Source organism: Protopterus annectens, chromosome 12.part0 (genome assembly GCF_019279795.1).
Source record: "Protopterus annectens isolate FY-2018-M chromosome 12.part0, PAN1.0, whole genome shotgun sequence".
NCBI classification, from domain to species: domain Eukaryota; kingdom Metazoa; phylum Chordata; order Ceratodontiformes; family Protopteridae; genus Protopterus; species Protopterus annectens.
The window spans coordinates 934,997,985-935,008,933 of NC_056746.1; positions in this window are offsets into that span (position 1 = coordinate 934,997,985).

Sequence of the window (10,949 nt, forward strand, 5' to 3'; positions counted from 1 at the left end):
GGGTCCTACCACCCACTCATGACGCAATCCATTCTTGATCCTGCCATTAACTTTTCTATCTTACCAGATTTCCTAACAGCAGAATGCTTTGCAGTAGTAGATTTATATAAATAGAACATCAGTCGGATTGGGTTGTAGAACAACGTCGTTGATATACTGAGTTTTGGTAAGGTTGACATCAATCTCATCACATAGACCTGTTCTTACTGCATTGTAGGTAATTATGATTCTTTCAGATAGTTACTTCTTAATATTCCAGCATCATGCAGTAATCCATAGCTCATTCTGCATGCTTATGTATTTATAGGATGGGTGATGCGATTTTGATTTACTGAGCTTTTGAGGTAATACCAAGTGTATGCTATAGATAGTTGGAGATCTGCAGTGAGCTTAAATTATGTAAGTAATTGGTTTCGCATTTCACCTGAAAAGGAGCGGTACCATTTTAGAAACTAAGAGCAGGTGCCTCATCATATGTTAATATCTGTAGGGGAGGTGATCACCAGGCCACCAATCAAATAGTCCCAAATTGCAGATTCATCAACGAGATCAGGCTCAGAGCACGTAGCAGGGCTAAAGTTGCTATGTGCAATAACAAAGTGATCGAGAAATGCCCAAGGTACACCTGGTGACACTGTAGCAGAGAAAATAAGCAGTTACCCCTTTTCTTGCTGGGGGGCACTTCATGAGCTCAGTAGACCTGCCATTTTTGGGGGTAATATCATGATCTGTAATTGTTAACTTTCATTTTTCACCTTCACCATAAAAAAAGAAAGAGAGAGAGTTTTATCTTATGTGTGAAGTCACACAGACAAATCATTTAAATGCCTTAGTGCTGATTCATTGAGTGGCTTTTTAAGATGTCTGAAATCTACAGTATTAAATAAAGGATAGCTAGAATGTATAATAAACCTTTAAAAGTACAGGGAAAATAGTTTATGAGGAGCAGTTATTAATATGTACAGCTTACATCTGAAGAACAAAGAATACCTGGCAGTTTTATTCTGTCATATTTCTTATATCTAGGTGAAAAAAGTACACATGAAGGAAGGAAGAGGGAATTTTATGGGAATTTGTTTTATTGTGATATAAAATAAATTTATACAGTTGATAGTTTACTGAAATAATTGCTACCTTTACTAATATTAATAAAAGTGTTTCACAATACTATAGTGTTAAGAAACATGATTTCAGCAAAAATCTTCTAATTGAAAAACCATGTAGGAAAGTCCTGGCTGTGTGATAGACAAAGCCCAGAGTACGACAACCAACATTTTAATGGTGGCTTGGGCACTGGAAGAACTGGGTAGGAGAAGATAGGCCTGAGTGGATGATGATGACTTGTCCAGTCTGGCTTGACAGAGGGGTGGTTTCAGTCAGCCAGACTCCGCCATACAAGAAGAGGTTTGAATGACAATAGAAAGCCTAAGATCAGCGACATGGGCTTAGTAATCCTAAGCTAATGGCAGTAGCCCATATTAGCGTGTGGGTTGAAAATGTATTACAGAGAGGGTGCAGAATGTCCCACTGTAATGCGAATGCTCACATCAGCCACTAGTTGCATAGCTGAGGCCTTAACAGACATTATCTCATTGTCACAGGCCAGCAAGAGTACAGAGCACCTCATGGATGCCTAGATAGCCCCTCTGTGGTCAGCCCTTACTTTTCCACTGGAGACAGTTCAGGGGGAACAAATGGGTTCATGACTAATAGGAGACCTTGATAGTTGACATACACAAGTCAAAAAGCATACAGAAAAAATCTTGTAAGACAATAATTCAGTTATAAATGATTATATTTCTAGTACAATAAAAATAAATTAAAACAGGTATTGATGGATTGACTAAGCTTTTGGAAAAATGCTAACACAAATAAATGAAATCAGCTGTACTCTTTGCTTGGGATGGGGTATATCCTGATGTAAACTGCTTGAGAATTCAGAGCTCACTTGCTTAAGTGTTTCATAGTTATCTGGCAGAGAAGGTCACAGACCAAGAAGAAAATACAGAAAATGAACTAATAAATTGTAAATGCGATGATTAAAATTAGGCATGGTTAAAACAGCCTTGCTGTCTTCTAATAGGATTATGTCTGCCAAGCCAGCCAACTGCAATTTGGGAATGTGCACTTTTTGGAGTGTGGCTCACATTTGGTTACAGATACAAAAAAAAAAAAAGCAAACCACTAGCTTGTCAGAGCCAAAAAACAGAATACACTTAAAAACAGACTATTGCTTGCTGATTAGATGTTTTACCATTTCTGCTAGCAAGGAATCATAGATGTGGTTTCCAGTGTCCAAATTTATGTAGAAGTAAGGAATCCAAGCAGTTTAAAGTAGTAAGTCCCTGGCAGATTAGCACTATTCAGTACCCCATATCAACATATTTTAAGAAAGAAAAAATGAGATGAAGTTATATCTTATAAAAGTAGGATGGAAAATACAGACTGGAGGTGCACTTATATAGCATGAAAGGTACCCAACACTTTACCCTTAAGGGATATATTCTATCTGGTAAGCATGTTATAGTCAGCAAGGCTCAGGGTAAAAGAATAATTAAGTGGAGCTGCACCCAATGACTGGCTGTTAAACAATGGGTAAATAGTCTATATGGGTAACAGAGCAGAAAGGACGGAGTAAAGAAATAAACAGCAGGGCATTTTAACTGGCATTTCACAGTGAGCATGGCAAGAGAGAAAATGCGTATCAGAGAAAGCAAGTGAGTGTAGCACTGTCCATGATGGTGGAATATCCTGGCCTTGTGCTAGGCCCACTCATACAGATAATTGATAACACAGAGGCATCTGATAATACACCTGCATACAAATCACATAACTTAATTTTGAGCAAGATTACTATGTGTAAGGTTATGTTTGATGGAAAGACTAAGGCAAGCAATAGTTTCCCTAACTGATACAGTTACTTACATTTTACACCATACAGTAAGGTGCAAAGTGAGACTTTACCCTAATCAATTTCCTAAAGCTATGCTCACTGCCCAGTAGACAAACAATGGCATATCGGAGTCTTTAACCCCTAAAGTCAGATAAATCTGTTCTTTGCATGACATCATCAAATCAGAGTAATGTAACAGGCAGTATCTGCAGAGTGAATCAAAGGAAGAGTGTGCATTTAGCCATACTGTGCTGTTTTCTACAAGGCAGATGAGCGGTGGCCTCCTCCTTCCAGATATCAGCTGACATCCATCTAGAGCGGGTCTATATCACAACATCAAAAGGTACAAATCTCGAGCAGCGTAAATATCGAAATGGCCATTCTTAGAAATCGCTTTTTGGGGGGGCTGCGCCCCCCCCACACACACACACCTAATTATATATGCCAACTCCGAGATCGCACTACAGTGAGGAAAGGGCAAAATTCCCAATCTTCACTGTACCGCAATCTCACAAAAAACAAATCAATGAATGGCAATTTCGATATTTCAGCCGTTTGAGATTTGTTCCTTTCAATGTTGTGATATAGACCCATCTAGAGCAGAGCAGAATGTTTTTGGCCAGTTCATAAATATGGGAATGAATACAGCTGTGCAGCCTTACAAATATAATGCAATACTTGGATAAGCTTGGAAAACATTTCATTGCCAGTCATAATGTTAAAGAAAGAGAGAAACACCAAACTCAGTGTTCCAAGTTCTGACCATATTTTTCCTCATTGGTGTCTACTCGTGGAAAGAAAGCTGACTATAGTTTCAAAGTGAAATATTTATAAAACAGTATACAGGTGTCTCTGCTTTCCAAGCTTTGTATGGCTGTACCATTCCAACATTATCAGAAGCACTATCAGTTTAGTCATAGGCTAAGTACCCCACAAGTTTAAAATAAAGAAACACATTATTTTTTAACAATTATGCTCTTGTGGAAGTCAACATTTTCCATAGTCTAAAAATATAATGTATTCATGTTTTATAAAAAAAAAAACTTCCATATTTATTATAATTCTGACCCCTTGGGTTGAGATTAATACTCCAATTCTTATTTAGGTTTTCCAGAAATAAAATTTTTACATGTCAGAAATCAAACAGCTCCTCTGCTTGATTAATTTTAATATTGTAGAATGCCCTTTTCTGCATATTATACATAAAAGAGAAGTAAAATAAGATACAGTACATCATAAATGTGAAATAGGCACCAAAGAAAACAAGACTGATGTCAGGTATTTAGAAATTTGCTATTTCAGTGAGTTTTTTTACCTGTCAAAGAACCACTATTTTAATTTTGAAATGTAGCCATGTTCTATCTGCCATCACTGCAGAAGAGAGCCATGCATAAGCTCTTAATAAAGGTAGCAGTTATTAAGTAAAAAGAAACCTATACTGTCTGATTTGGGGAATGATTTGGTGCAAGGACCTCTTCTACGAGTTTGGCCTATACAGAGCCAGCCCACTTTGATTGTATGAACTCTCTTTGTGGTACACACACAGCTGCAGACAGAAGAAACCATTATGAAAACCTTGACTAGTCAGTAAACTGACAGGTCTAGGTTAACAATGATGGTGAGATGGGAAAGTGAGACACTGATGGCAGCTTAATTTAAAATTGATAAAATACCACCAAGACCACCAATCCAAGAAGTAAGCAAATTTAATAAAACACTTAGCACCTCGGCTTACACATACTTCCAAGAGTAAAAACACTACAAAATACTGTTTGCTTATATACAGCATATTGCACCAAACAATTAATCAATTAAGCGTGCAGTTCAAATCACATACTTCCAATTACATTCTTTGCGGAGTCCCTGAGGCTCCAAAGTACCATACTTTAAAATCAGCAGGGTTTCTTTTTTAAGAGTTTGTTTTTTAAAGACACACATTCACCTATGCCAACTTGCAATTTTTCCAAGACACAACCCCATAAGATAATCAGGGTTAGAGTTGTGTGCTGTCAAAAAATGACAGATGACAAAAATAACAAACAGTATTTTGTAGTGTTTTTACTCATGGAAGGCTGTGTAAGCCGAGGGGCTAAGTGTTATATTAAATTTGCTTACTACTTGGATCGGTGGTCTAGGTGGTATTTTATTATTTTATTTTATTTTTTTTTAAGCTGTATTTGTTAATTTAAAATTGACTTGCTCTTTTCCAAATTTCACTCCAGGGCCTTGTCTAAAAGTATCTGTTTCATATTTTAGTTTGTGCTTAGCTTTGCTCCTCTTCATATCTAATATTCCCAGACTACTGCTCTTGAGCCTTGTGCCTAACATAATTCTGGCAGTTGTTTCCAGGCTAGTATTTGCCAACCCACCACTTGTCTTCTTAACTTAGTGAGTGTGGTTCCCATACAGCCAGCTTTTTATCCTCTATTCCTTTTGCCATCATGACAGAGGAATCTGTCTTCAATATTGAGAACTTACTAAAGAAAATACTATTGCATGTCTGGAGTAGTTATGACAACGACAACACTTCATAGGAGAAAGCAAGCCAGGTCACTGTGACACATGATAGGGCTGCAGTTATTAAAGTTACCAAAGGCCTGTAATGGATCTCCATATGTGGCTATCTTGTGGATAGATAGCCAGCCATATTCTTTCCACTAGAGTGGATATGATGACATTTCTGAAACTGCTTCTTCCACTTGCTGGCCTGCTTTAGCTACTAGACTGACTTCTGGTGGCTCTACATCACTTTGTATGTATTTATTTACTATCTGATACCTGGTAGGTGGACTAGTCTGAAGACCTTTTTCAGCCATAATCTGAGTACAGAAGCAATAGGAAATACATTAAAATGATAGCAATTTACAACACACTTAGAAACGAATATAACATTTGTTACAGTAAAGTACAGTTGTATACACTTACCATAAATGTAGATGTCCAAGTGTATTCACTGTTGCAGTCCTGACAGCTGAGATTTCCTGCCATGAAAGCCCTTGGTTGGCCCGACTACCAGAGAAACGTATTTCACTTTCCAGGCTGCCGTACACCCTAACTGATGTCAATATGCTCAGGTATAAAGGGGGCCAGCCTGAATCATCACTTCAGTATTTTCTTGACCCTATGTGTAGAGGAGCCTGGAGTTAATCATAGGTAAATGAAGAAAGGGGGTACCTAACCCAGGATAGCCTGGGAAAGTGCCCAAGGTTGACATATTTGGACATTCTAAGCCTACCTGGTAGGTCAAGTGGGTAAAAAACTGAAACTTAAACTTGAACACAAACAAATGGAGATAGGGAGCGATTGCCAAACAGAGCACAACCAGAAGATTCAGAGCACAACCAAAGTTCTCAGTTAGCACGATTAGTTTATTCAGTATGCGCTTTCGGTAGAGTAGCTTACCCCACCTTCCTCAGACTACAATAACTTCAGTACAAACAAACCTCTACTTAAATGTTGTAATCACAACAATTAACCAATTTCACATGATTAATAAAGTTAATTAAGTTAAAAGCATAAACAGTTTTTAAAAACCTTTTCTAAGAACCATTTTTTGAAACAACCATTTTTTAAAAACCACATTAAAACAATCATGTTCATTTAATCTAAATATATGTAGCTTGAACAAAAAGCCAAAAACGCAGCAGCATTAAACCTTTTAAATGACATTATTTGAAATGTGTGTAACCCCATTTCAATTAAATATTTTATATTATATTTTATTTTATTTTACATTTACTATTTCCTAGCTATAAAAGCTTAGAGAATGCTTGAAAATGATGTTATACTTATAATGCATTGAATTAATTTATGAATTTATAAATTTATGAATATATAAATTTATAATTTTATGATTTAATAGTTACCATACTAGATAGGAGAGAAAACGGAAGACTAGTTTTAACCATGTAACCTAGCCTTAGCTTATACGCCACTTAATATAATAATTCAACGTGCACCACGAAATTATTATAATAACAATGTTAGTGTTATTCATATTCAAAAAGCCCCCCAAAAATACAACACTATGTTTTAATAATAAAGCAATGTGTTAAATATAGAAATAGAAACTGTGATAATAATTTTCAACTGCAAGAGTGGATATTGGCCTACAACATATATGTCGCCATAACAAAGGGGGAGGATAAGCCAGAAGTTCTAGTCCCCTGCAATGATTCAACTATCCTACCTCCTAAGAGCCTTTAATTTAAGTATACTCTTGATAGACACCAATTCATTTAGTCCAGGAGGAACATATGCTGACGAACGGATCTGCCACAGTACCTCTTGTTCCTCTAAAAGCAATTGCCATGGGCCCCCTCTGATGTGTGGTTCCGTCTGATATAAAACTGAAAACTCAAATTCATGGTCAGAATATTGGGCAATGTGCTTCGCTAGAGCATTATTTAGATCACCCTTGCTGATAGCGTATAAATGCTCATATATTCTTTTCTTGAGTGGTCTATCGGTCTAGGTTTAGGGGTAGCGTGGACAGTAGATTTCATGCTTCGAAAAGGAGCATTGAACGAACAAATAAGACTAGTTGAAACATTACTTGAAGTAATTCTCAAAAACAATTTTCTTGTTTTTAAAAATCTATTCTTTCTCCAAACTACCGGCATAGCAATGGGGTCACCATGTGGGTGCACTTTTGCCAACAGTGTATTGGCCCATTGGGAATTTGAACATCTGTTCCGCAATATCTTGTATAGGGAACATGTCTCTTGGTACACCAGGTACCAAGATGACATGTTCTTTTTATGGAAGGGGCCTCTTGATGTTATACCTGAGTTTATTGAGAGCATGGGCAAGATGACGTCCTTCTTGGAATTTACATATTCCATTGGGTTGGACGATGTCTCATTTTTGGATGTTAAGATCAGCAAGGATAAGGAGCTGAATAAATTTAAATCAACAATCTTCAGGAAGCCTACCTTTTCTAATATGTATTTACATTTTACTAGTTCACACCCTCTTCATCAAAAAAGAAGTGTCGTTAAAGGACAGTTTGTCCGAGCGGCTAGAATGGTGTCTGAACAAGGTGACTTCCTGAAAGAATGTGAACAAATTCAAACCATGTTCCTGATGAGAGGGTACCCATATCTATTTGTGGAGGAGATAAGACAAGAGGTAGTCTACAAGAGAGGGTCTGGTCATTTTCAACCTTTATTATCAGGAGGTATTATGACAACAGGTGCTATTAGTAATAGCAATGACCAAAATGCTCAGATTTCATTTCTTTTTACATACTGCTTGGACTTTAGAGCAATAAAAGAAATTATTGTTAAGAATTGGAGATTATTTCTTGATGACCAGCAGCTTAGCAGGGCTATTGGTGATAAGCCTAGGTTCACCTATAGACGTGGACCTAATTTAAAAGATCTACTAGAGGCTACCAAGTCCAAAAAAGATAAGAAAAAATTTGGCATGGTCAAGTGCGGTATGTGCTCTTATTGCAGGCACATTTGCACTAAATCCCCAATTAAAATGGCAGGAAAGGAATATGCGATAAATGGGAAGTATAACTGCAATTCTAAAGGAGTGGTATATGTGGCACTTTGCAGACAATGTCCTGCATTTTATATCGGCAAGACCGATAGACCACTCAAGAAAAGAATATATGAGCATTTATACGCTATCAGCAAGGGTGATCTAAATAATGCTCTAGCGAAGCACATTGCCCAATATTTTGACCATGAATTTGAGTTTTCAGTTTTATATCAGACGGAACCACACATCAGAGGGGGCCCATGGCAATTGCTTCTAGAGGAACAAGAGGTACTGTGGCAGATCCGTTCGTCAGCATATATTCCCCCTGGATTAAATGAATTGGTGTCTATCAAGAGTATACTCAAATTAAAAGCTCTTAGGAGGTAGGATAGTTGGATCATTGCAGGGGACTAGATCTTCTGGCTTATCCTCCCTTTTTTATGGCGACATATATGTTGTAGGCCAATATTCACTCTTGCAGTTTGAAAATTACTATTACAATTTCTATTTCTATATTTAACATATTGCTTTATTGTTAAAATATAGTGTTATATTTTTGGAGGGCTTTTTGAACATGAATAACACTAACATTGTTATTATAATAATTCCGTGGTGCACGTTGAATTATTATATTAAGTGGCGTATAAGTTAAGGCTAGGTTACATGGTTAAAACTAGTCTTCCGTTTTCTCTCCTATCTAGTATGGTAACTATTAAATCATAAAATTATAAATTTATATATTCATAAATTTATAAATTCATAAATTAATTCAATGCATTATAAGTATAACATCATTTTCAAGCATTCTCTAAGCTTTTATAGCTAGGAAATAGTAAATGTAAAATAAAATAAAATATAATATAAAACATTTAACTGAAATGGGGTTATACACATTTCAAATAATGTTATTTAAAAGGTTTAATGCTGCTGCTCTTTTGGTTTTTGTTCAAGCTGCATATTATTAAGATTAAATGAACATGATTGTTTTAATGTGGTTTTAAAAAATGGTTGTTTTAAAAAATGGTTCTTAGAAAAGGTTTTTAAAAACTGTTTATGCTTTTAACTTAATTAACTTTATTAATCACGTGAAATTGGTTAATTGTTGTGATTACAACATTTAAGTAGAGGTTTGTTTGTACTGAAGTTATTGTAGTCTGAGGAAGGTGGGGTAAGCTACTCTACCGAAAGCGCATACTGAATAAACTAATCGTGCTAACTGAGAACTTTGGTTGTGCTCTGAATCTTCTGGTTGTGCTCTGTTTGGCAATCGCTCCCTATCTCCATTTGTTTGTGTTCAAGGTCAAGGGAGTAGGAGAGAAGGGAAAGAAGACTGCAACAGTGAATACACTTGAACATCTACATTTATGCCAAGTGTACACAACTGTACTATGGTCCTTATGTTTCTCTGTTGCAGTCCTGACAGATGGAAAGATTCCCAAAGCTTAAATGAGGGTGGACAGAGATCAAGGAGAGGAGAGGATCTCCTGCAGGAATGCAGAGGTAAACCCTGCTCTGGATTTTGAGAAAGCTGGCAGGTGGTAGTGTTTTGTGAAGCTACGCACAGACAACCAAGTGGCTGCTTCTAGAATGTCTTTGGTGAGGGCCCCCTTAATGAAAGCTGTAGAGGTAGCTGTGGCCATCATAGAGTGAGGTTTAACCAAATCATTTTTTTTTTGTTTGCCATGATGGCTGTAGCAGAAAGAAATACCATGTGAAATCCACTTGGAAATGCTCTGTTTAGAAGCTGGTTTTCCTTCATATCTGGGGGCAAAGGTAACAAACAGTTGATCTGATTTCCTTAAAGATTTTGTCCTGTCTAGATAGAAACATAACATTCTGTGCACATCCATGGAGTGCAGTAATCTTTCTCCCATGTTCTGAGGACTGGGAAAGATGGTAGGCAAATGGATGGCTTGATTCAAAGACACATTGTTTACCACCTTAGGCATAAAGGAAGGGTTAGTCCTGAGGGAGACCCTCTTTTTATGGAAGATAATGAAAGGTTCTACTGCCATTAGGGCCTGTAACTCTGAGACCCTTCTAGTTGAGGTAATGGCTAAAAGAAGAGTAGTCTTCCAAGTGAGGAATTTTAAAGAGGCATTAGCTGCAGGTTCAAAAGGAGGCAAAGATAATTTTTCCAGCACACAGTTGAGGTCCCATGGAGGTGTGGGTTTCCTCCTAGGGTCCTAATGTGAATGACAATCCTAAGGAATTGTTTCAGGAGGGTGTGTGAGAAGACTGGGGGAGGAACTGGAAAGTAAGCACAGATGGCTGAGGCATGTATTTTATGGAGGAGTAGGAAAGGCCTTTATTCACTAGACTGGCCAGGTACTCCAGGATGGCCGAAATGTTGGCTGAGCTCAGCTCAAAGTGGTGCCTCTGGCATCAAGCAGACAATCTTTTCCATTTGGCTGAGTAAGACTTCCTAATGCTAGGCTTTCTGGCTTTCTTCAGAATGTTTTGCACCTGTTGACTTATGTTATTGTAGCAGTTAGGTGCTCTGGGATAATCCAAGCTGAAAGGTTTAGGGCCTACAGATTGGGGTGCACTATCCTCTCTTTTTCTT